This window comes from Artibeus jamaicensis, unplaced genomic scaffold (assembly GCF_021234435.1).
Source record: "Artibeus jamaicensis isolate MK-2021 breed Jamaican fruit bat unplaced genomic scaffold, CSHL_Jam_final contig_548, whole genome shotgun sequence".
Classification (NCBI taxonomy): Eukaryota; Metazoa; Chordata; class Mammalia; order Chiroptera; family Phyllostomidae; genus Artibeus; species Artibeus jamaicensis.
The window spans coordinates 9,127,320-9,148,594 of record NW_026521883.1 but is presented as its reverse complement, the minus strand read 5'-3'; the positions used below and the strand labels follow the sequence as shown (position 1 = coordinate 9,148,594).

The 21,275-nt window shown below is 50.8% G+C and overlaps 1 long non-coding RNA gene across 1 annotated transcript; it reads right to left on the bottom strand.

Annotated features, from left to right (window-relative positions):
• Positions 1-6,459: 6,459 nt before the first annotated feature.
• LOC128628153 (uncharacterized) lies at positions 6,460-7,988 on the bottom strand. The gene is made up of 3 exons (XR_008392478.1): positions 7,934-7,988; positions 7,045-7,266; positions 6,460-6,676 (listed from the first exon to the last, which is right to left on the bottom strand). It is a non-coding gene; the product is annotated as an uncharacterized LOC128628153 (long non-coding RNA).
• Between the last annotated feature and the right edge of the window lie 13,287 nt (positions 7,989-21,275).

Sequence of the window (21,275 nt, the reverse complement as noted above, 5' to 3'; positions counted from 1 at the left end):
GCCGACGCCGCCGCAACCGCCCCGCCCCCAAGTTTCTCATCTGCATAGCCCCACCTCAGCGCCGCACGGTGTCCTGGGAAACTGGGGCTCACAACAAAGGGCGATGCACCGCCCAGCCTCCGCGCAGGCGCACTAGGGGAAGGAAGCGGGACGCGGGGAGAAGAGGGCTGAAAGTCCGGATGAGAAGTTTGTCGTGGGGGAAATGACTGTGGTTGTGCTGCCTTGAAGTTGCGTTGCATTTGAAGTAGAGTTTTTTGGGGTTTGACCTGACCTAGACTCCTTGATTGCGCGGATCAAGCAGGGCTGTGTCATTTGTAAGTTCCGGGAGGATATTTATAAAGCAAAAACAAAATCTGCATTCTTAAGAATACATATTAGCACCATTACCAGACTGAGCCCAGGCCCACAGATCTCAGGTACCTCAGCTCATAATGCAGATCAATAGCCTCAGCTGTCAGTTCAGATCAACAATCTGTGCCTTGAAGACATATCTCAGGTCAATGGGCAAGGCCTGGCACTGGCTGGTGGCCATCTGAAGCCAGTGGTATCTGTGGGTCGGGATCACAGTCACCTGACAGCAGTGGTGGAGGGTACAAACTTATTCACAGTCACTTTAGATCACAGTCACACCAGGTTGCTTGTTCACAGTCTCTTCCATCACTGTCGTGTGGTCCTTATGGCAGACCCCTGATGATGCAGAGACCTCTCAGATCACCACCATTTCAGGCCACAGTCACAGGCACTTCAACACAATCATCATAACCTTTGATTCTGTTCATAGTCAATCCAGCTTGCAAATAAGAGATATCGCACTATCTTAGATCACAATGGAGCATCGTCACCTCAAATCCCAATTATTTATTCAACAAATAATTATTGAGCAGCTACTTACTATGTGTGCCAGGTATGTGCTGGAGTCCATGAATGCTCAGTGATCAACTAGGCAAAGTTCCTGCCTCAGATGTCATAATCTGGCCAGAGTGAGACAGAGAAAGGCCATCACAATGTGAGGTAAGTGCTTCATCTGAGGGAGACCACAGAGAAAGTAACTAGAGAATTAGGGACCATTTGTACAGAGGGTGGTCACAATCACTCCAGATTAGAGGTCACTGTGACCCCCAGTTCATAATAGCCCCAAATCACAAATGTCCCACATTAGAACCATCTTGGGACACCATTACTCTCCTTGATAAACAACATGCTTTTGGTTTTTAGAAAATGGGGATGCAGGGATGAGAGAAAGTTGGGAGCTGCCAAAATAAGGCTTTTCCAGCAAAAATGGGTAGTGGTAAATGATACCAGAACTGCCTGAATTATCACTAGAACTTAAGCAAGACTCATCCCATACTCTGGATCACTTTAGCTCCTCCACCTTGTTTCCTTGACTGTCATCCCTACCTGCTCTTCCAAGTTGAGTGTTGAGATGTTCTTACATTAATACATACCAGAATTGAACAATTAGCCCCAGCCCTGATCCGCCTGGACCCTTTCCTGGCCCTCAGAGGCCGCTAGGATGGCTCATTTCTGCCATCTCACCCTTGGACAAGTAATCTTTTAACCTGAAAAAGAGTTTTTAACAGATGAATTAGCAAATGTTGAGAACTAAACTATTTCAATTAACAGTGATCACTTATTGAGCACATGCTAAAGCACTAACTCTACAGCTCCCCACTCCCATTTTACAGATGAAAAGAATGAAAACTCAGGGAGATCGTGCTAACAAGTTCATTTATTTGTTCTGATTCAAAAAACTAGTAAGGGGTAGAGTTAGAATTCAGACCCAGAGCTGCCTAACCCTGTGCTTCATCTGGACTTAGTGGCGAAGGAGTGAAAAGGTCTCTGCCACCAGCCTGTGGTCTGAAGGAGGGACCACCCTGATGGCTGCCCTGGCAGGCAGGCGAAAAAAATGGGGAGCCACCTTCCTCCAACCTGTGCTGCCCAACATGATAGCCAAGAGCCACATGTGGCCATTTAAATCTAAATTACTTAAAGTAAAGTTAAAAATTTAGTTCCTTGATCCCATCAGCCACACTTCATGTGCTTCATAGCCAGACATGGCCACTGGTTAGAGTATTGCACAGTGAGATTTCCCATCAACCCAAAGTTCTGGTGAATGCTATTTGACTCTCATTCTGAGATGCCTCAGGGTCAGGAAGGGGGTAAGCGTGTTTTTCTCCCGCCCCCAGTGCCATTTCTGAACCCCTCCCTCCTACAGCGCTGCCCCTCTTTCTGATGAAACCCCAATTATGACTCTTGGCCCCCTGACTCTCTCTCCATCCTAAATTTTGTTTTATGTGGTGAGCTCAGCATCCATAAGATTGCTTCCTCGATCTCCTCAGTGCCAGCGCTGTTTTCTGGGCCACAGCAGCTCCTACACCTGCAGTCATACCCTTACCTTGGTTTTCACCAGAAACCATGTTGCTTCCATGTTGCTGAGCCACACTGGTCATGGTTTCCAAGATTGTTTCACAATCTTCTTCTTTACTAATCCTCCCTCAATCGTTCTTTGACCCTTCTCATGATGCCTTCTCTTCACTAGTTTCTCACTATTCATTGGCCCTAGTTTTATGTTCCTTTCAGCTTCATTTCCATCACCCATCACTAGAACCACTCTCTTGCCCCATCCCCTCCTGTGCTGCTTGCCTGACAAAACCTCTAATCTGAATAAACCCATGATCTGCCTGCTCGATGCTTTTGCTAGAGCAAAATCGCACCACCAGGCAGATTATCTTCACTCAGATGTGTTCTCAGGAGTGCCTGGGAGTTCCTACCACATTTTCACCACATTTCTCCAAACGATTTGTACACCTATCTTCTCACTGCACGGCCTCTGCCCCTGTCATTTTAGCTGGTGGCCTAGCCTCTGCCTTTTGTCAAAATGATGTGACCTGAATTTTTCTTTTCTTTTTTATTAAAGATTTTATTTATTTTTTAGACAGAGGGGAAGGTAGGGGAAAAGAGAGGGAGAAAAAAACATTAATCGGTTGGGAACTTGCCCCTACTGGGAATCGAACCCACAGCCTAGGCCGCATCATTTTGACCGGGGATCAAACCTCAGACTTTGCTTTGCTGGACAACCCCCACTGAGCCACACTGGTCAAGGTGCCTCTTACTCTGCGCCCCCCTCCTTTTATTGAGATATAATTGACATATCATATTGTATTAGTTTTAGATGGACAACAGGGTAATTGGATGAATATGTACCCTACCCTCTTATGTTACTGAAGAAGTAGAAGCAAAGAACTTTCTCTTATTCCTCACAACCTGCAACCCTATCTGCCTCTCCACCCACCTGTATCTGTCTCTTCCTGGTACTGTGAGCAGTGGTCCCCTCCCTTGCAAAAGACCAGCTAATCCCTCCACAAAAGCTAGGGGACTGTCCCCTTTTCCCCTGTTCAAGAACCTGGCTCCTACAATGTAATCTTTCCCTTCAGCACACAAACATGCCCTCCCATCCTCAAAAAAATAACACAACCGTTCTGAAAAAAGTTTGGCAGTTCTTAGAAAATGAACCATGCAACCACTAGATGACCAAGGAATTGCACTCCTGGGCATTTATCCCAAAGAAATGAAAAGTTTGTTCAAATTTAAAAAACAATGGCCCTAGCTGGCGTAGCTCAGTGGAATGAGCATGGGCTTGTGAACCAAAGGGTTGCTGTTTTGACTCCCAGTCAGGGCACATGCCTGGGTTGCAGGCCAGGTCACCAGTAGGGGACACATGAGAGGCAACCAGACATTGATGTTTCTCTCCCACTCTTTCTCCTTCCCTTCCCCTCTCTCTAAAAATAAATAAATAAAATATTTAAAAAACAAAAAACCTTATACTTGTATGTTCACATCACCTATATTCATAACAGCCAAACATCAGAGTCAGCTTAAGATGGCCTTCAGCAGGCGAATGGTTAAACACAGCATGTTGCAACCACACCATGGAACACAACTGAGCAATTTTCAATTTAAAAATGATGTATATAATGTAATAGGTTTGTACTTAGGTAAAAATCACATGTAAACAGAGTCATTGTACTTAGCAACAACAACAACAGCAGATCCGAGTTAGGCTACAGGGCAGGAGAGTGTTCCAGTCCCTAGGAGCTGCTCTTGGAAGCATGAGAATGAAAAACTCCAGGGAACAAAGACGGGTGAGTGCGAAGAGAATGTACGACGAGAGGTGAGACAGAGGCTGGAAGGTAATCAGTGGGCCCTATTCAGGGACTCAGCCTCTGCAGGATTTCATTCACAAAGCTACATGGCTCCGTGTGTTTCAGACAAACCTGAGCTTGGCCACTGGCTGGGGAGATGACTTTGGACGAGTCAATGGCTGCTGAGGGCTTGTCTGTTGCTCAGTGAAAAGCAGAGACTATGGCACCCGCCCTCCAGGACTGTCGAGGGCATTAAATAAAATAGCCCACGTGAAAGCACCTGGCCCAGTGCCTAGCAAATGTTCCAAAAATGTAAATTCACTCTCACTTATCTCTGTGTAAAAATCTGCTCTCTAGACAAGAACTGATTTTTTTAAAAAGCTAATTAATAATGATAAAATTCATGAGTGCTTACTTACGCTCAAAGGAAAGAAAGAGAAAGGAGAGTGAGAGAAATAAAAACATCATTTACCACCTTTAGAGAATTGCAAGGGACCAACTGATTTTTCTGAAAACTGGTAAAGGGAGAAAAGCCAAAGCATTTAACTTGCCTTTCTTATGTGGACCGTACTTCCGACTAACAAAACTGTTGATGTGAGATAATTATTCTGAAAACTGGTGAGAGTATTACAAGCATTCAACCTGACTTTCTTTTAAGATTTTATTTATTAATTTTTACAGAGGGGAAGAGAGGGAGAAAGAAAGGGAAAGAAACATCAGGGTGCCCTGGCTGGTGTGGCTCAGTGGATTGAGCACTGGCCTGCAAAGCAGAGGGTTACCAGTTCGATTCCCAGTCAGGGCACATGCTCGGGTTGTAGGCCAGGTCCCCAGTAAGGGACACACAAGAGGCAACCACACGTCGATGTTTCTCTCCCTCTCTTCCCCTCTCTAAAAATAGACAAATAAAATCTTTTTTAAAAAAAGCAAGAAAGAAACATCAATGTGTGTTTGCCCCCCCAAGTGCCACAGCGGACCTGGCCTGCCACCCAGCCATGCACCCTGACTGGGAATTGAACCAGCGACCCTTTGTTCGCAGGCTGGCACTCAATCTACTGTACCTCAAACAACAACAAAAAAGAAATAATCACTTTTTAGGTCTGATTGTTTGAAAAGAGCCCTTGTCTTGTAGTGATACATATTGGAATATTTATGAATGAGGTGATCTGCCTGAGGTTCGCTGCACAAGAACCGATGGGAGGGGTGTGGAGGAACCCAGTAGCTATGAGCTGATGGTTGTATCCTACTTTTAAATTTTATGTCGGTTTGACATTTTCCATAATAAAAATTAAAAAAACAAGTAATAATAGCGACAACAACGATGACTCTCAGACACGCAGATCCACACAGGCCGCACGGCCCGAGTCGCTCCTCAGCTCTCCATCCTCCTGCCACGTGCCACGTGCCACGTGACTGCACCGCTGCCTCGCCGCTCTGGCCGCCGCTTTCCTCCCGGGACCCTCTCCTCCCCTTTCCACCACCCCGCTCCCCAGCAGCTCTCTGGCTGCTGCTGCTTCCCTGTGGCCTTTTCCACTGCGCCCACCCGACCTGCCCTCCAACTGTCGAATTTCCCCCGGGGAGCCTCTCCTCTGTGTCCCGGGACCATCTCAGTCGTTCCCAAGAGTTTGCGTTTTCCCCGTGGTCAGGTGGTCCCCAAATCTGTCTCGGCCTAAAGTCCTCCTTCGGGCAATAGACTTATGGGCCATATCACATGACATATGACAAGGCCAGCCTGACATCTCTGTTAAATGGCCCCAGCCTCACCCTCGATCCCACCTGCCGCCTGGAACCCAGTCCTTCTTCAGGAGTTCCCTTCTGTCCCAGCTCCATCAGTGGTCCCCCACCATCTGCTGTGCAGGCAGGCACCTCGGCCTCGTTAGAATTCCTCTCTTCCCCTTCTCTTCCTATACATCATCACACCAAGTCCTGTCATTTCCATCTCCCAAAGGGTTGTATTTATTCTGCATCTCTTGCACCCTGACCCCACCCAATACCAACTTGTTCGCTCCAAGACTACAGCCTCCCACTGGCTTCCTTGTCTCCTTCTGCTCCTCTTCCAATCCATTCCCCACAAAGCTGCCAGGGCGATTGATATTTTAAGTGCTTAAAAATACATAGGTGCTGTCAGAATTATACTTCGAGCCCTCCAATGGCTGCCTGCCTCACTTGCAGAGAAATCCAACTCCTCGCCTCCCCTGCCTGGGAGCCCCTGCAGAGTGTGAGCCCTCCACCTCTCCAGGTGCATGACTTCTGGAGCAACTCTGCCTCCTTTGCAGGGGTTCGGCCACGACAAGCTGCTTTTTGATTGAGGACATTTATTCTTACTGTGTTCCCCTGGCCTGGCCTGGGCTCCCCCCAGATCTGCACGAGGTCCGCTCGCCATCCTTGAGTCCTCGCCGCACAGTCTGCTCCTCGGAGAACACCCAGGAGGGAGCGCCGCCACACCCTGGGCGATTCCCTCCCAGCAGCGACCACACCTGTAATCAGTCGGTTGTTTCCATGTCCATCGGGTCTTTTGCCCTTTCGACCAAAAGCTCCTGGAGGGTGAGAAGCAAACAGCCTGGCCATAGTAAGCACTGTATTGTGGTCAAATTCAGTGAATATTTCAGGAAGCTGGAAAACTTACAGTGAAGTTAGGGAGACGTTATTTGCAAGAATGAAACAAGCAGGAAGTAAAGGCAGAAGGAAATTAGTGCAAGCGAGTGTTGCTCAGCCTGTGCGTGCAGGAGGGCAGAAAAATGAGCGTCCTGCTTCTTTGCTAAGAACAAAGATAACTCAAATACCACATTTTCAAGGTGCAAATGGAGCCTGAGGCACTAAAAAAAGAGACGAAGAGGAATGTTCTAGAAGGCCCAAGCAAGAAGGTCAGGATGCCAAGAGAAGCACTTCTTCTTCTGTTCCCTACCTGGGTTGTGCCCAAGCTGCCTCTGGAAACTGTGGAAGGCCACGGAGCGACAGCCCTCCCTCCCTCTTCTGCTGGTGGTTTGTCTTGAGCTGGGCACATGCACTCTCTGGGCGGCAGCTTCTCGCCTGAATTTTGAGTTTATTGAGGGCTCTCTCCTGCTCTTAAGTGGCTGCTTTTATGTGGTCGAGCCACACGAGGCAGAAGTCACTTAAGGGATGAGACCTGATGTCAGGGGGAAGAGACTGGTTTTCAGGACCCATCACGCCCATGTCCTGAGTGTGTTAGGTGTGGCAGGGGTGGGAGGAGGCTCGGCCAGCCTCTCCTTGCTGGGTCCAGCTTCCATCCCACTACTCACTCCCTCCCTCGGGACCCCGGGAGGGCGGGGGTTGGGGGAGGGGGGGGAGACTGGCTTTCAGAGGTGGCAAGGACCTGAGAGGGGCCCTGACTCTTGGCTCCTGCGTAGGAGATGCCTGGCACAGGGCAAGGCAGTGAGGAGCGCTCGACCCAAGAGGGAGCCAGGGGCAGTTCACTATTTTAGACCCACAGGAAAAAACACAAGTAGTGGTTGCCACCAACTTCCCAGTCCCGAGAAACTGGAGACGACTAGCCAGCCCTTTCTGCGCCCCTGAGGAAGAACGGGCGGCCGGCACACACTCCGTCCCTGCCCTCCCCCACCCGGTGGCCCTGTCCGGAAGGGAGAAGGAGACCTTGGAACTGGCGCTCTGTTCCAGCATTGCCCACGTGCTCAGGACTTGCTTTCACCTGGGGAGCAAAACTTCAGGAAAAAAGTGACCCTTCCCACCCACTTTCACTGGCCGAAATCTCCACCAAAGCCTCATTTTAGCCGCTCCTACTAGGAATTATACCCAAGCGGGAGTGCCATGCCTACCACACTCAGGGGAAGAAGCAAACCACGGAAATGGGAAGAGTCGTCGGCCCTCGAAGTTTCACAGGGATGGCGAGAGGGCAGGGAAAAGGCCTGAGGAAGGCCAAGCTTCAAGGGAAGCCAACTGAGAGGGAGGGCGTGCGGTGGGAGTAGGGCGCCAGGGGTCGGCGCCCAGGGCCTGCCAAGGACCAGCGCTGGGCTCTGGGCTTGGTGCCCGGTCTCTGATCTGCCGCATTGTTCAGCTATTTCCTTCCCTGGAAGTAGTAAGCGGGTGGAGGGGGCCAGGGATCGGCGGGCCGGAGTAAATGGAGCAGGGTGGAGCTTCTATGGGGGAGGGGACCTCGGGTCCATTCCCATGACCCATGACTGGCTGCCCTTCCGGCCACCCCTGGACTGCGTGGGAAAAGGTCTTGGAAGTGCTGGGGACAGTGTGTGTGTGTGTGTGTGTGTGTGTGTGTGTGTGTGTGTGTTTTCATTTGTGTCTGACTGCCTTGCTCGGCTTTAGTCACAGGACAAAGCCCTTTGAGAAATAGTCACCAGTTTATGTTCCCACTGGACTCCGCCCTGGGAGAGGCACGTGAACCCGCCCCAACGCCTGAGAGAAAGACACTGGGGGGTATAGGTCCAGCTCCCTGGAGGAGCCTTGGCTTCTAGCAAGTCTAGGTTGGTTGACTTCCTGGATTTACGAGGATGCTTCTGGAACCTTCTGCTAAGCTCCCACTTCCTGGCAGAACTCTATTATAGCTGGGTGTTGGAAAGCAGGTGGGAACCGAACACGGGGAGTGAAGTCAGCCATCCCCACGGCATCTCTCTGAGAAGCCCAGGATCCCTCACAGCCGCAAAGACCGCAGAGCCAAGCGGCGTGCCAGGGAGTATGTGCCGGGCCCGCACTCTGCCTTCGGCCAGAAATCGCAAACCAGCTGCCCACGGGCCAAATGCATCCTGCAGACATGCCTTGCTTAGCCAGCACAATGCTTAAGAGATTTTTGAGCCAACATTGAGAGATTTCACACGAAAAATCCCAATTTCTACAGTATCTTTTTAAAAAATATTTTATTTCTTTATTTTTAGAGAGAGGGGAAGGGAAGGAGAAAGAGGGGGAGAGAAACATCAGTGTGTGGTTGCCTCCCATATGTTCCCCACTGGGCACTTGGCCTGCCACCCAGGCATGTGCCCTGACTGAGAATCGAACTGGTGACCCTTTGCTTCACAGGCCCGTGCTCAATCCACTGAGCCACACCAGCCAGGGCTCTACAGTATCTTGAAAAAATAAAAGATACGGCAAACATCGAAATTGTATCGCCCCAAAGCAGCAGGTGGAGTGAGACTGCTCCCTTAGAGAGAGCTTGTTCTCTAGCTGAGGCTAAGTACCCGCCGCTGTTGCTTATCACACTCACATGGTTATTACATAGTTTCTGTGTCCTTATCTCTATCAAAAATGACGACATAGCTCTGACTGGTGTAGCTCAGTGGATTGAGCGTGGGATACAAACACAAGAGTTGCCAGTTCGATTCCCAGTCAGAGCACATGCCTGGGTTGCAGGCCAGGTCCCAGCAGGGAACGCATGAGAGGCAACCACATATTGATGTTTCTCTCCCTCTCTTTCTCCTTCTCTTCCCTTCTCTCTAAAAATGAATAAATAAAACCTAAAAAAAAAAATGAGTCCTGGCTGGTGTAGTTCAGTGGATTGAGCGCGGGCCTGCAAACCAAAGAATCGAGGTTCGATTCCCAGTCAGGGCACATGCCTGGGTTGCAGGCCAGTTCCCAGCAGGGAACGCATGAGAGGCAACCACACATTGATGTTTCTCTCCCTCTCTTTCTCCTTCTCTTCCCCTCTCTCTAAAAGTGAATAAATAAAATCTTTTTAAAAAGACGACATGAAAGAGGGCAACCTATTTCTAGAGAGAATGTTTCTACTCAGCCAGGTGTATCCAATAAAGATGGGATTTAGCATCTGCCCACTACTTTTTCCACACAATCCCTTCTACCTTCCAGTGCCGGGGCACTTAATGCCACCTCCTGATGACACCATGTCACTGGCTGTGTGTCAAAATTGCCCTCTCTGCCTTCCCTCACCCAAAACCACAATTGTCATTTTGTCAGCAAGCAAATCCCAGTTGCCGGCATAAAGGAGTGGTGCTGTGAGCAATCCCCAGCTCACCCCCCAGCCCCCGGGCGCTGATGGCCTTGCACTCCGGCTGGACTCCTGGCTGGGGCTGTTCTCGCACCCAGAGGCCTGTGACGCCTGCGTGTGAGCACACAGAAACGCATCTGATGGAGTGAACACTGAAAACCAAGGTCACCTCTGGGAAGGCGGGGGGCACCAGAAATGGGGGTGATGGTCCCAAGGCTATCCATAAAGTTTTAAATTTTTTACAAGGAGACTGTGTCCTGCATAGCTTGCATAATTAAAATGAATCTGACGCAGAAATGCCTTACCCTAGGAGCTGGTAGTCTCACCCTCACTTGCCTTTCCAGCTTATCTCAGATTACTCCCTGCCTTGAACTGGTCCACTCAGTTCACTGCACGTGCCCCATCTCTGCTTCCAAACTTTTCTTTCTCTTCTTCCTACCCAGAATGCCTCTCTCCTCCTCCTCTACCAAACTGAATCCAGCCCGTCCCCCAAGACAGTAGTCTCTTAACAATTTAGCTTGTATACACCCGAAACGAAACTTTAAAATGATGTACCCGTCAATAAAGCTGGCTTTAAAAAACTATCTTCTCTTTATAATAACTATATTCTCTTGAAAATTTTAAATTAAAAAATTTTTTCCAACCAGGCTTAAACAGCTGCAAAGGATGAGTGTGTTGCAAAGGATTTCTAGTGTGTTGGAAATACTGACTTTAAAAATGTGCATGAAATGTATCCAGTGGAATCACAGATATTTGGAACCCATCATCAACTATTTGCAAAATATATAATAAGCAAACTCTCCTTCTACAGAGGAAAATTTATATTATTTCATTTTCTCCTTGAACTCATATTTTCTTTCTATTTCCCCCACATAATGTTACCCTAACGTAATATGAAGTTTATGCTTGGAAATATTCTATTGATCATCAAACCATATATCTCCACCGTAAAAGTATACCTCAATTAAAATTTTATTTTATTTTTTCTTATTTCTGTGTCCATAGGGACCTAGAGTTTAATATTTTCTCCTGGACTGACTACCATTAAAATTATTATTAGTTCACTGTGAGAACAACATAAGCATATTACAAATGTTGATAGAGACTTGTTAAACACTAAAAGTAAAAAATTTTAGGAAATATGACTCATATTGAAATAGATGTGTGCATGCTGAAATGAGACAGCGATCGGCATTAATTTTATTTCCACATTTACTTTTTATTGACGCTAATGCTGAGGACTCGTGGAAGAGCGTGGGAACGGTGGCAGCTCTGGCGGAATCACCCAACGCCACCAGCAGGCGGCAGCTGACTTGGTTTCACCTCCTTCAACTGCTGAAAGCAAACGACTGGGAAATCTTTGACTTGCTTTTGAGTCATTCACTTTCTCAATATTGAAATCATTATTTAAAATTGTCTGGGGCCCCAGAGACTTTTTCTCATCAAGGCAACATAGCTAAGTCAGATTTAGGATGGGCGAGAGGTAAGTCCTCTGCACACAGTCTAGGCTAAGTTATGCTGTACTAACAGCAAACTCGAAATCTTAGTTGCTTAAACCAACAAAGGCCTTTTTCTCTCTCCTCCACGCTCAGCCCCAGCTCACGATTCAGGGACATCACAGGTCAGTTGGAGGTTTTCTTTAGTTTTGTTTTTTAATTGACTTGTATAGCTGGAAGTTCTGACCCATGCCAGTCACTCGGGGATCCACATTCCACCATCTGAAATGTCATCAGTCACCATAGCAGAGAGAAAGTAGGAAGGAGAACCATACATGGGCTCCAACGTGCTTCCACCCCAAAGAGACACATTCTTGCTCTCATTTCATTGGCCACAGCAAGTTGCATGGCCATGCCTGTCCTCTAAAGGGTGGGAAAGTACGTGAAAGGAGAAAAGGAAAGTGGGTGAACAGCACCGTGGATACCACACCTTCGTTTTGTTCCAGACAAGAGGCTGTGAGAATGAAGGGAGGAGAGGCTCTGTCAGGCAGAGAACAGGCTCACTGAACATGTGTTCTGGAAATCGACTCCCTTCAGTCTAACCCTGCCGCCTACCCTTAGAAAGGCCTTTTTGTATCTCTAGGGGTAACTGTGCCCAAGTGTGAAGCCAATCCATGGCTGCCTTTGTGAAGCCTTTCCTGACCCTGCCGATGCAGGGGCCGCTCCTGGGTCCCTGCTGTCATTATTGCTTACTGGACAATATCCTTAGGAAGCCACGGGGAGCTGGTTACTTTTTATATGTGTGCATCATGTTTCCTTAACGATCTGTAGTCTCTTTGAGGATGGGAACCATATATCTGCAAGTTTTTATACCCCTCACACCATCTAGCAAGGGAGCCAGAACACGTGAGTTCTGCTTGATGGCGGAATGGGTCGCTCTTTGTGCGCCTTGGCCCCCTCATCCGTGAGGCCGGAATGTGAGGCTTGCCCTGGTGATGGTGACTGCGAGGCAGAGAAGCCCCTCCCGTCCCGCTCTGCTTCCCCTGCCAGGGATCACTGCACTTCTGAAAAGCTGCGGTGAGGATGAGCCACTGGAAGCTCTTGAAAAGGTCTGTGGAAAGTGGGTTTAGGCAGATCCCCAGTGGCTGTTGAGTGGCTGGGGCACTTGGGAGATGTGCGTGTAGAGGAGGGGGAGGAGGGACCAAGGACAGCAAGTCCAGATAGAAAGTCGATCCTCTGCTCCAGAGGTGAGGCAAACGGCACCCACTGGGAAGTGGGGCAGGAAATGGTGAGCCACACTGCACCTTCAGGGAACGACCCCAGATGCCTTTCTGAACCCACAAAGCTGGGTTCAAGACCCAGCTGCAACCTTAGCAGAGAGAGGGCGATCACAAACAAGCCTCGCTTCTGCCAGTCAAAACCAACCCTTTCCTGCACCTACCCTGCCTCCTTGTGGCTTCTGGAGGCATTGCCAATACATTCTGGTTCCTCATGAGAAGATGGGAGGTTGGTATGGGTGAAGGGAATATGGCCAAAGCTGTAGAAAAAGAAAAGAACAAAAGAGGGAGACCTACACATTCATGGGGAAAACCGAGCACTTGGGATCTGTCTTTGTCCCCAGACTCACTGCAAAAAGTGAGAAACTAGAACAAATCTTTGAGTTGCAAGCCAATGTCACATGGCTGTAGTTTAGCTTTAGCTCATGTAATGGTTTTAAATTTGTTGGTTAGTTGTCAACATCAATATCAGAGATTTTCACATTAAAATCTGAACGTCCAGTTACTCTTGAACAATCAAAACAGCAAGTCATACGGGTCCCCAATCCTCCTGATCTGCTGATCGGCAGCTGCCTGCGGTTGAGGACAAGCTGCCGCCCCTTCCGGTGGGACATGAGGTCTCCTGCCACCAGTCACCGGGCTGCCCCCACCCCCGTCCCATCAACCCCACCCCTGCACGAAGGCTGGCAGTTCCTGATGGAGAGCCAGGTCAGAAAATCTCAGGATGGGGCCCACCAGTCACCCATGTCTGACTTGCCTCCAGAACACCCCCACTAACAAACAGGACAGGCCGGAACAGCTGGCATATACTTGAAGACTTTGAGGGACAAGAAAGTCACTGCCTATTAAGGCAGCCCAGTGTGCTTTTGTGGAGCCCTGGCTGCCTGCACAAGGTGGGAGCCTCCGTGGCGGCTGCATTCCCACGAAGACACGTGCCCAGAGAGCAGTGCAGCCTGTGTGCAGTGTGTCCGGCAGTGAAGTAGCTGGTTAGCAGACACGGGGTAAGCGACGCCAGGTCCCCTACACATGTTGTAAGTGGTGAGGGTAGGACCTGCCCCCAGAGGAACTTCCAGTCTGGGCGGGGCGCAGGAAGGTTCACACAGGTGAGATCAGTTGATGCCTGATGTCTTGACCCACGTTGTGACACCTAGGCACAGTGCGTGCTGAGCAGGGACGTCCAAATCTGAGCTTCTAGGGAGCTGTGTTCCTGACACTCGGGTGGGTAAAAGTCTTCCACATGCGAGAAATTAGATGTGTAAGCTCTGAAAATGTCAACTGTGGTTATTGAGCTCTGTGCCTTTTCTGGCACGTTACTGTGCACTTCCAGGGGTTTAATTTGCAAGATAGAAGGGCATTCAGGTAATCAACTTCCTCTTTTATGAGCTGTGAGTCAGGGCACCTGAGTTTTATATCACTTCTGCATAAGAACTTGGGCATATGTCTTGGCCCATTAGGGCCAAGGCTTCTGCGTCTGTGAACGGGGGTCAAATCAAATTTCTCAGGGCCTCATTCACTTTTGTAGCCCCAGTGCCAGCACAGTGACTAGCTGCCTAGGATATAAGCTATGTACAAATCCAGTAGGCACTCCACACATGTTTGTGAATGGCTGCCGACTCTGCCTCTGAGGGCACTTGCTATAACAGAGGCACCCAGGCAGTCCAGGAGTAGCTCTGGTAGTAGCCCCAGGCAGGTCCTTCCTCCTGAAAAATTAAAAGGGAAAAATCTCTGCGGGAGGCTTGTGAGCATTTTTTACCACAAGAGGGCGCCCCAGCCCCACGCCTCCCACCAAACCCCGGGAAGAGGGAGGCTCTATCAGACGCTACCTGTGTGCAGTCTTAGATGAGCAGGAACCTCACTGTTGGCACCGCTGGGCCGTGACAAGACACCTGAGATGTAAACACAGATGAAAATGGGAGCTATGGAGGGTGAAGAGAGGCAGGACAAGGACGGGCTGAACAGACAGGCTGAGGCCTCAGAGTACGCCACTAGGAAGTGAGAGCTGGGGTGAGGTCACCCAGAGATCCTCTGAGTTACCTTGAGTGTGAAAGCAACGCCCAATTTCATATGGAAAAGTCTCTCCCTGTGAGACTCTCAGAGCCTGCACTGTGGTCACCAAATGTTCTGGCTTGAAAACACAGGGAAAGAAGGGGCCAGAAGCCAGACTGGGGTGGGTCTCTAATTCAGGTCTGAATCTGGCCATGGGGGGGCAGGCTCCAGAAAACCATGAGAGAAGGAAGGGTCTGGGGAGAAAGGTCTTGGAAACCGTGAGGATGTATTTTGTCACAATTCATCGGGAAAAGTAGACAAGAGAAATTTAAACACAGACACCCATGGAAAGTGTATGCAAAGAAGTATCTGGGATCCCATTGCTGGGGTTGAGAACCTGGGAGAGGCGGCTGCTCCGGGCACTGCAGTGCCCTCCTCGATCCCCTCCTGGGGAGCTCCCAGGCCCAAGCTCGAGTCCAGGGGCACACCCCTTTGGTTCCAGGAGCAAGCTCCTGGGTCTGGAGAGGCAGGCACAGCTGACAAGCCTCTATTGTGGGAGACCCCTCACCAGAGGCTGGAACCTGTGTGCCCTGCTCCAGAAGCTGGGGAGGGGTCTTGGGGTCAGAAATGGTACATCTCCCTCTGTGCCCACCTCCTAAGCCACCCACGTAGCTGCTCTGAGAAGCCAAGCACAGAACCACAATGATGAGGGCCCACAGTGGGTCCGGGCTCTTGGGGAGGGGGAGGGCAGTGGGAAGACATCCTAGGGGAGAGGGGGAAACAGCCATTTGGGACCACGAACACCTAAAAAGGCCCCTTCCTGCTCACTACCCACTTAAGCAGCTCCACAGCTCAGACCCCAGACCCCAGGCTGTGCCCTGAGAGCAGCGAGGGTCCCTCACCCTCCCCTTGGCACCGAACACGGCTGCAGGAGACGGCGGCACTCAACAGTGTTTGCTCTCAGGAGAGAACCAGAGGGAACGAACGGGCAAGGGCGTGTGGTCGTTCTCCTAGGGTGACAAGAACCCAAAGCTCAGGGCCGCGGCTTGGCCCCTCTCCAAACTTACATTCTCGTTCATGAAATGGAGATGGTGGGTCCCCAAACCAGGTCCTGTGCAGGCCAGAGACAGGAGTGCTGTGTGGTGACAGCCTGTAACTCACCTCCTCCTTCTCTCCCAGCCCCACGAAGTGAAGTCATTGTAAGTAGTTCATCGTGGCCCTGGCTGGTGTGGCTCAGTGGACTGAGCACTGGCCTGTGGACCAAAGGTCAAGGGTTCAGTTCCCAGACAAGGCCCACGCCAGGGTTGCAGGCCAGGCCCCCAGAGTTGAGGGCATGTGAGGCAACTGACCGGTGCTTCTCTTCCACACTCACGTTTCTCTCCCTCTCTCTAAAAATAAATAAATAAAACCTTTTAAAAAATAGTTCATCTTGAGTAAAAATGACTCATTCAGGCATTCTAAAGACTCAGTTGTTTGTAAAACTGTAAGGAGATAATCCAACTCAGATAAAGGCACAAGTATAATCCTGCTCTGGCCAGAGTAGGAAGCCGTCTGCTTCAGAGACTTCTGGACTCTGACCCCCTGGTCCCGGTCGCCCCCGCCCCCCACACATACTCCAATCAGGATAGGTTTGTTGTTGTTTTTTAATCTTTAGAGGGGAAGGAGAGAGGGGGAGAAACATCAGTGTATATGGTTGCCTCTCGTGCATCCCCTTCTGGGAACTGGCCTGCAACCCAGGCATGTGCCCTGACTGGGAATTGAACCTCGATCCTCTGGTTCACAGGCCTGCACTGAATCCACTGAGCTACGCCAGCCAGGGCAAAAAAACCTGGGTGTTGAGCCTTCTGCTTTCTGTGGCACCTTTTGAACTTTGGTTTTTATAGCTACGGAAAGTGGCTCCTTTCCTGCTTATCTCCTAGGGCTTTTATGTGGATCACCAGAGATGGCACCTGTGAACTTGTAAAACATCCAGCAGGGTATGAATATCTTCCTGTACTGTTGTCAGGACTCAACCCCAAATGATCTGATCAAACGGCCGGAGGCAGACCCAGAGATGCCCAAGTGCCCGCAGCCAGTTCTGGGGACCGAGTGCTCCCAGCATTCCTGGGCCCCGCCCCCTGGGCCCCCACCTCCCTCCAGGTGGGGTGAGGGGCTAAAACCTTTTGAGGACTATTGATCCACTGGAAAAATAACCAAGGACTGCACAGAATGAATTCAATTTCATTGTTTAAGGATGGACTATGAAAACATGTGCTTTTTAAGATAACTATAGAAAACATTTATTGAGTACCTACTAGGTATTAGGCACATTCCTGTATCATATTAACCATCTTAATGACCCTGAGAGAGAAGAGCACAGATTCACAGAGAAATAGATATACATTTGCCCTGGCTGGTGTGGCTCAGTTGATTGGAACATCATCCAGTAACTGAGGCTGCAGGTTCGATTCCCAGTCAGGGTATGTGCCCAGGCTGAGGGTTGGGTTCCTGGTTTGGATGAATGTGGGAGGGAACCAATTGGTGTTTCTCTCTCACATTGATGTTTTCCTCTTATCCATCCCCTCCCTCTTTAAAAAAATGGAGAAAAGTCTTCAGCCCTGGCTGGTATAGCTCAGTGGATTGAGCGCGGGCCTGTGAAGCAAAGGATCACGGTTCGATTCCCAGTCAGGGCACATGCCTGGGTTGCAGGCCAGTTCCCAGTGGGGGACACATGAGAGACAACCACACATTGATGTTTCTCTCTCTCTCTCCTTCCCTTCCCCTCTCTGAAAATAAATAAATAAAATATTTTTTAAAGTCTTTAGGTGATGATAAAAAGAAAAAATAAAAATATATATATATATGTATTTAGAAAAGAAAGATGGGCTTTCATGGAATGACATAACCATTCCTTAGCTACTAGACTCCCACTAAATTGCATCGCCTGTTCTCTACCATGGGCAGAAAGAGAGACACACACCTTGGTTCCTGCATAACCTGAGGGCCCTGTGGCTCCCGTAGTTTCTAAGACCCTACCCCCTAGGTTAAAAAGCCAGAGAGACTGGGCAGGGCTGGGCTGGAGCTAGACAGGTCGCTGAGGGCCTTCTCTTCACAGCCCTTAATCAGGGAGCAGCCCCCAGTAGCTCGGGGAGACACCTGCCAGTGTGGCCGAATGGGAAACCTGAGCCGTCATCCTGGCTTCTGGAACTGCAGGGAGAGGCTTCCAAGCCCGTGGCCATGGCGCCTGCTGTTGCCTGCTTTCCCTCTGCAGGTGCGGTAGGGATGAAGGTGCGGTTCTGCCAGGTGGTGGGGGAGGCGGGAGGAGCTGGACTGGGAGTCAGGAGAGGGGAGCACACCTTGGCCGCTGTCATTATGACAGAGCAAACCGCTTCCCTTCGCTGTGCGTCAACTTCCTCACCTGTAGGATGGATGGGAGAGGGACTGGGCTAAACATGCTCTGTGCTGATGGGGCCCCTACAGAAAGCCGGGCAAAGTGATTTGCTCCAAGGTCACGAAGGCGATGGCTGAGGGGCACCTGGCCTCACTCACTACCTTCCTCCAAATTCCTGCAGGGGCTCCTGCTGACCCAAGCCAAAGAGAACCCAGAGGACAGGGAGCCCGAGGACGATGTCCACACGGATCGGAGAGTGTGGGTGGGCTGGGTGGTGGTCACGAAGGTCCAGGGGAGCCCTGGCCAGGCAGCCTCGTTGGTCAGACCGTCGTCCCAATGCACCCAAGTCGCAGGTTCAGTCTCCAGTCAGAGCACATGCAAGAAGCAACCAGTGAATGCAAACAGTGGAACAACAGAGATGTTTCTTTCTCTCTCTCCCTTCTTCTATCTAAAAATCAATTCAAACTTTTTTTTTTTTAAGTAAAAAACAAGGCAGCAGCCTAGGGGAAACGCCTTGGGAGCGCATAAGCGCATGGGTTTTCCTATCAGCCCTGGAACGATCCCAGGGCGCGATCTGCGCAGCTTTCTTCCCCTGCTCCGTTGCCGAGGGAGCCGGTGGGGAGTTGGGGCAGGTTGGGGAGCGGGGCCTGCCGCCTGGGGGGTCGTGTGTGGGTGAGCGGAGGCAGGCAGGCTGCAGCTGCAGCGGCTCCCTCCTCTTACTTTGCAGGAAAGCCTTTCTTCCCGTTTTTACCTTTTCCACCCGTGGTCCCCTTCTGGCACGTTCCCTAACCCCACCCTGAGGGACACTTACAGATCACTCAAGATGAAAAAGGCTTTAAGACCTGCGGCAATAGAGCTGCACGGGGCACGTGCATGACTGGAAGGGCAGGGTGGGAGGGGAGAGACAAGTGGGCCTGGTTCCTTCAGAGAACTCCTGGTCCCCAGGGAGCCCGAGCCTTTGCCTTGCACTGGTTCCTAAGAAAGGTTACCGCCGGGCCACGCAGCCTGGAAGATCCAAAGGCAGCCTGGAAACCTGCTCCCCTGTGAAAGCTCCAAGACAAGTGATGCCCCGAGAAAGGCTGGCTGGGCGGCAGCACCCAAGAATGGCCTGGGGTGCCGCACCCTATCTCTCCCAGTAAGTAGAGCTGGCTTCAGCCAGGCCGGCCCCGATGCCTCAGCAAGCGGCCACTTAGCAGTGGCCTCGTCTGCACGTCAAGTGGGGTGGGAGGCGCGTGCACTTGTGAGGATGGCCTCCTCTGCCACGAGGGGGATTTCACTCCTGAGCCAAAGAGCCCCGGTTCTCCCTGGGAGCCCACACCCTTCCAGAGAGGAGAAGCCTTCCACCCACAGATCAGGATGAAGCGCATCTGGAAAGTGCAGGGTCAGCCAAAGAGTCTGTTTCATTTTTTCTGTAAAATAAAAGACACATTTTTCATTTTCACCAATACTTTTAAGATTTGAATGTTTTGAGTCTGTTGGCTATTTCCCACATGGTGTAACATTGATTGTTCTCAATTAACGTCTCGATTTGATCACCATTGACTCCAGCTGCTCTGCCCGACCCCGAGCGTCGTCCGGGAAGAAATCTCCAGCACGAAACTTCGAAAACTGTTTCTGACGCATCCGATCAGTCATAGCACCTTCTCCATTCGCTGCACAAATCTTTTTTGTCCCAGCTGTGTTTTTACCTTTTAAAAAATAATAAAGTATAATATGCCGAAAATGTTGCATATTTTCTTCCATCTTCAATATTAGAAGTATTTTTTAAAATGCACTGATATGACAGCTGTCACAATACGATCTAACAGAATTGTTTTGAATGAAGTTGAAGACAACTAAGTGCTACTAGAGCCATCGTATGGAAAAAACCAAACTTTTCGGTCAGCCCAGGAATAAGGTGCTTTCTGGAAAGAGCTCGGGATGGGGAGTCGGGACCTGGCAGCTTCCGACCCCGGCCTCCTTGTGTTCTTGCCAGGAAGCCCTGTGACCGTCTGAGGCTCATCACCTGCTGTTCAGTCCAACCGTGACTGTCCTGTCCGTGAAGGCCCTTCTGCGGAGGCCCCAGGCCGGCGGGAGAGCCCCTCTGGGGTGGCTTCGGGGCCTCGCTCCCCTTCCCGGCCCCTCCCTCTCAGACCGGGGCCTGAGGCCTGCTCAGTGAAGTGTGAAGGAAGCCCCCCAGGGAAGCCTGAGGAGCAGGGGCCTTTAAATTATGGAGCAGCTTTCTTAGCCCCTCTCAGAAAGGCCCAAGCACCCAGCTAAATAATTCACCACCTCAGGAAGACCCAGTGGTTCCTGACACAGTTAAAGTAGGTCAGTTACCGCCCTGGCCCTGGGCGGGGGTGTGGGGCTCAGAGCAGCTTCCCCACCAGCACTGGGAGGGGATGCAGGCTGGCCAGGCCTGGCTTGCTTGGCAAGTGCCCAGCTGACCCAAATACAGCATTGAGGTGGCGGGTACAGACAGGAAAGGATCACTGCCCCCCACTTGCTGGGATGTACACAAACACCATCGCCCCTCCTCCCAGAGCCTCCCTCAAGGGTCCAGATAACCCACCACTCGAAACCCATTTACACACAGGGCCAGAGCCCTCCTGGCACCTGGGGGTGCTGTGTCCTCTCTTCACCTGCAGGTACCAGCTGTGGCTGCACTGGGCCCCAGGCCTTTGATACCCTGGGCTTTTGACAGCTGACAGTCACCAGCAGAACACAGCAGACCCATGTCACCCAGTGCAGGCCTGGGGTGCCGGAGAAGGGCTGAGGCAGGAGTGGAGAGGGACCCTGAGGTCACACCCAGTGCAGGTGAGCGGGTGTCCAGGGCTGCCCCGTGGCAGGGAGGCTTCGGGGGCCCCACTGCCCTCCCTTTCTGGGCACAGCTTCTGAATCCAGCAATGAAGGACCCGGGGAGGGGGCCACGGGCAGAAAGGAGAAACAGCAAAGCCATCATCAGGTCGGTGCTCCGACACTGTAGGGGCCGCAAGGGATTTCAAATTCCATCACTGAGGAGGACACCGAGGCCCTAAGTGACAAAGGGGAAGAACCAGGGCCGGCCACTGGTGTCCTGACGGGGTCCACTGCAGCCCAGGGCCTTGGCACCACCCCGTTCCCGACCTTCCCACCCGTGTGCGTGGACTCCCAGCAAACCTC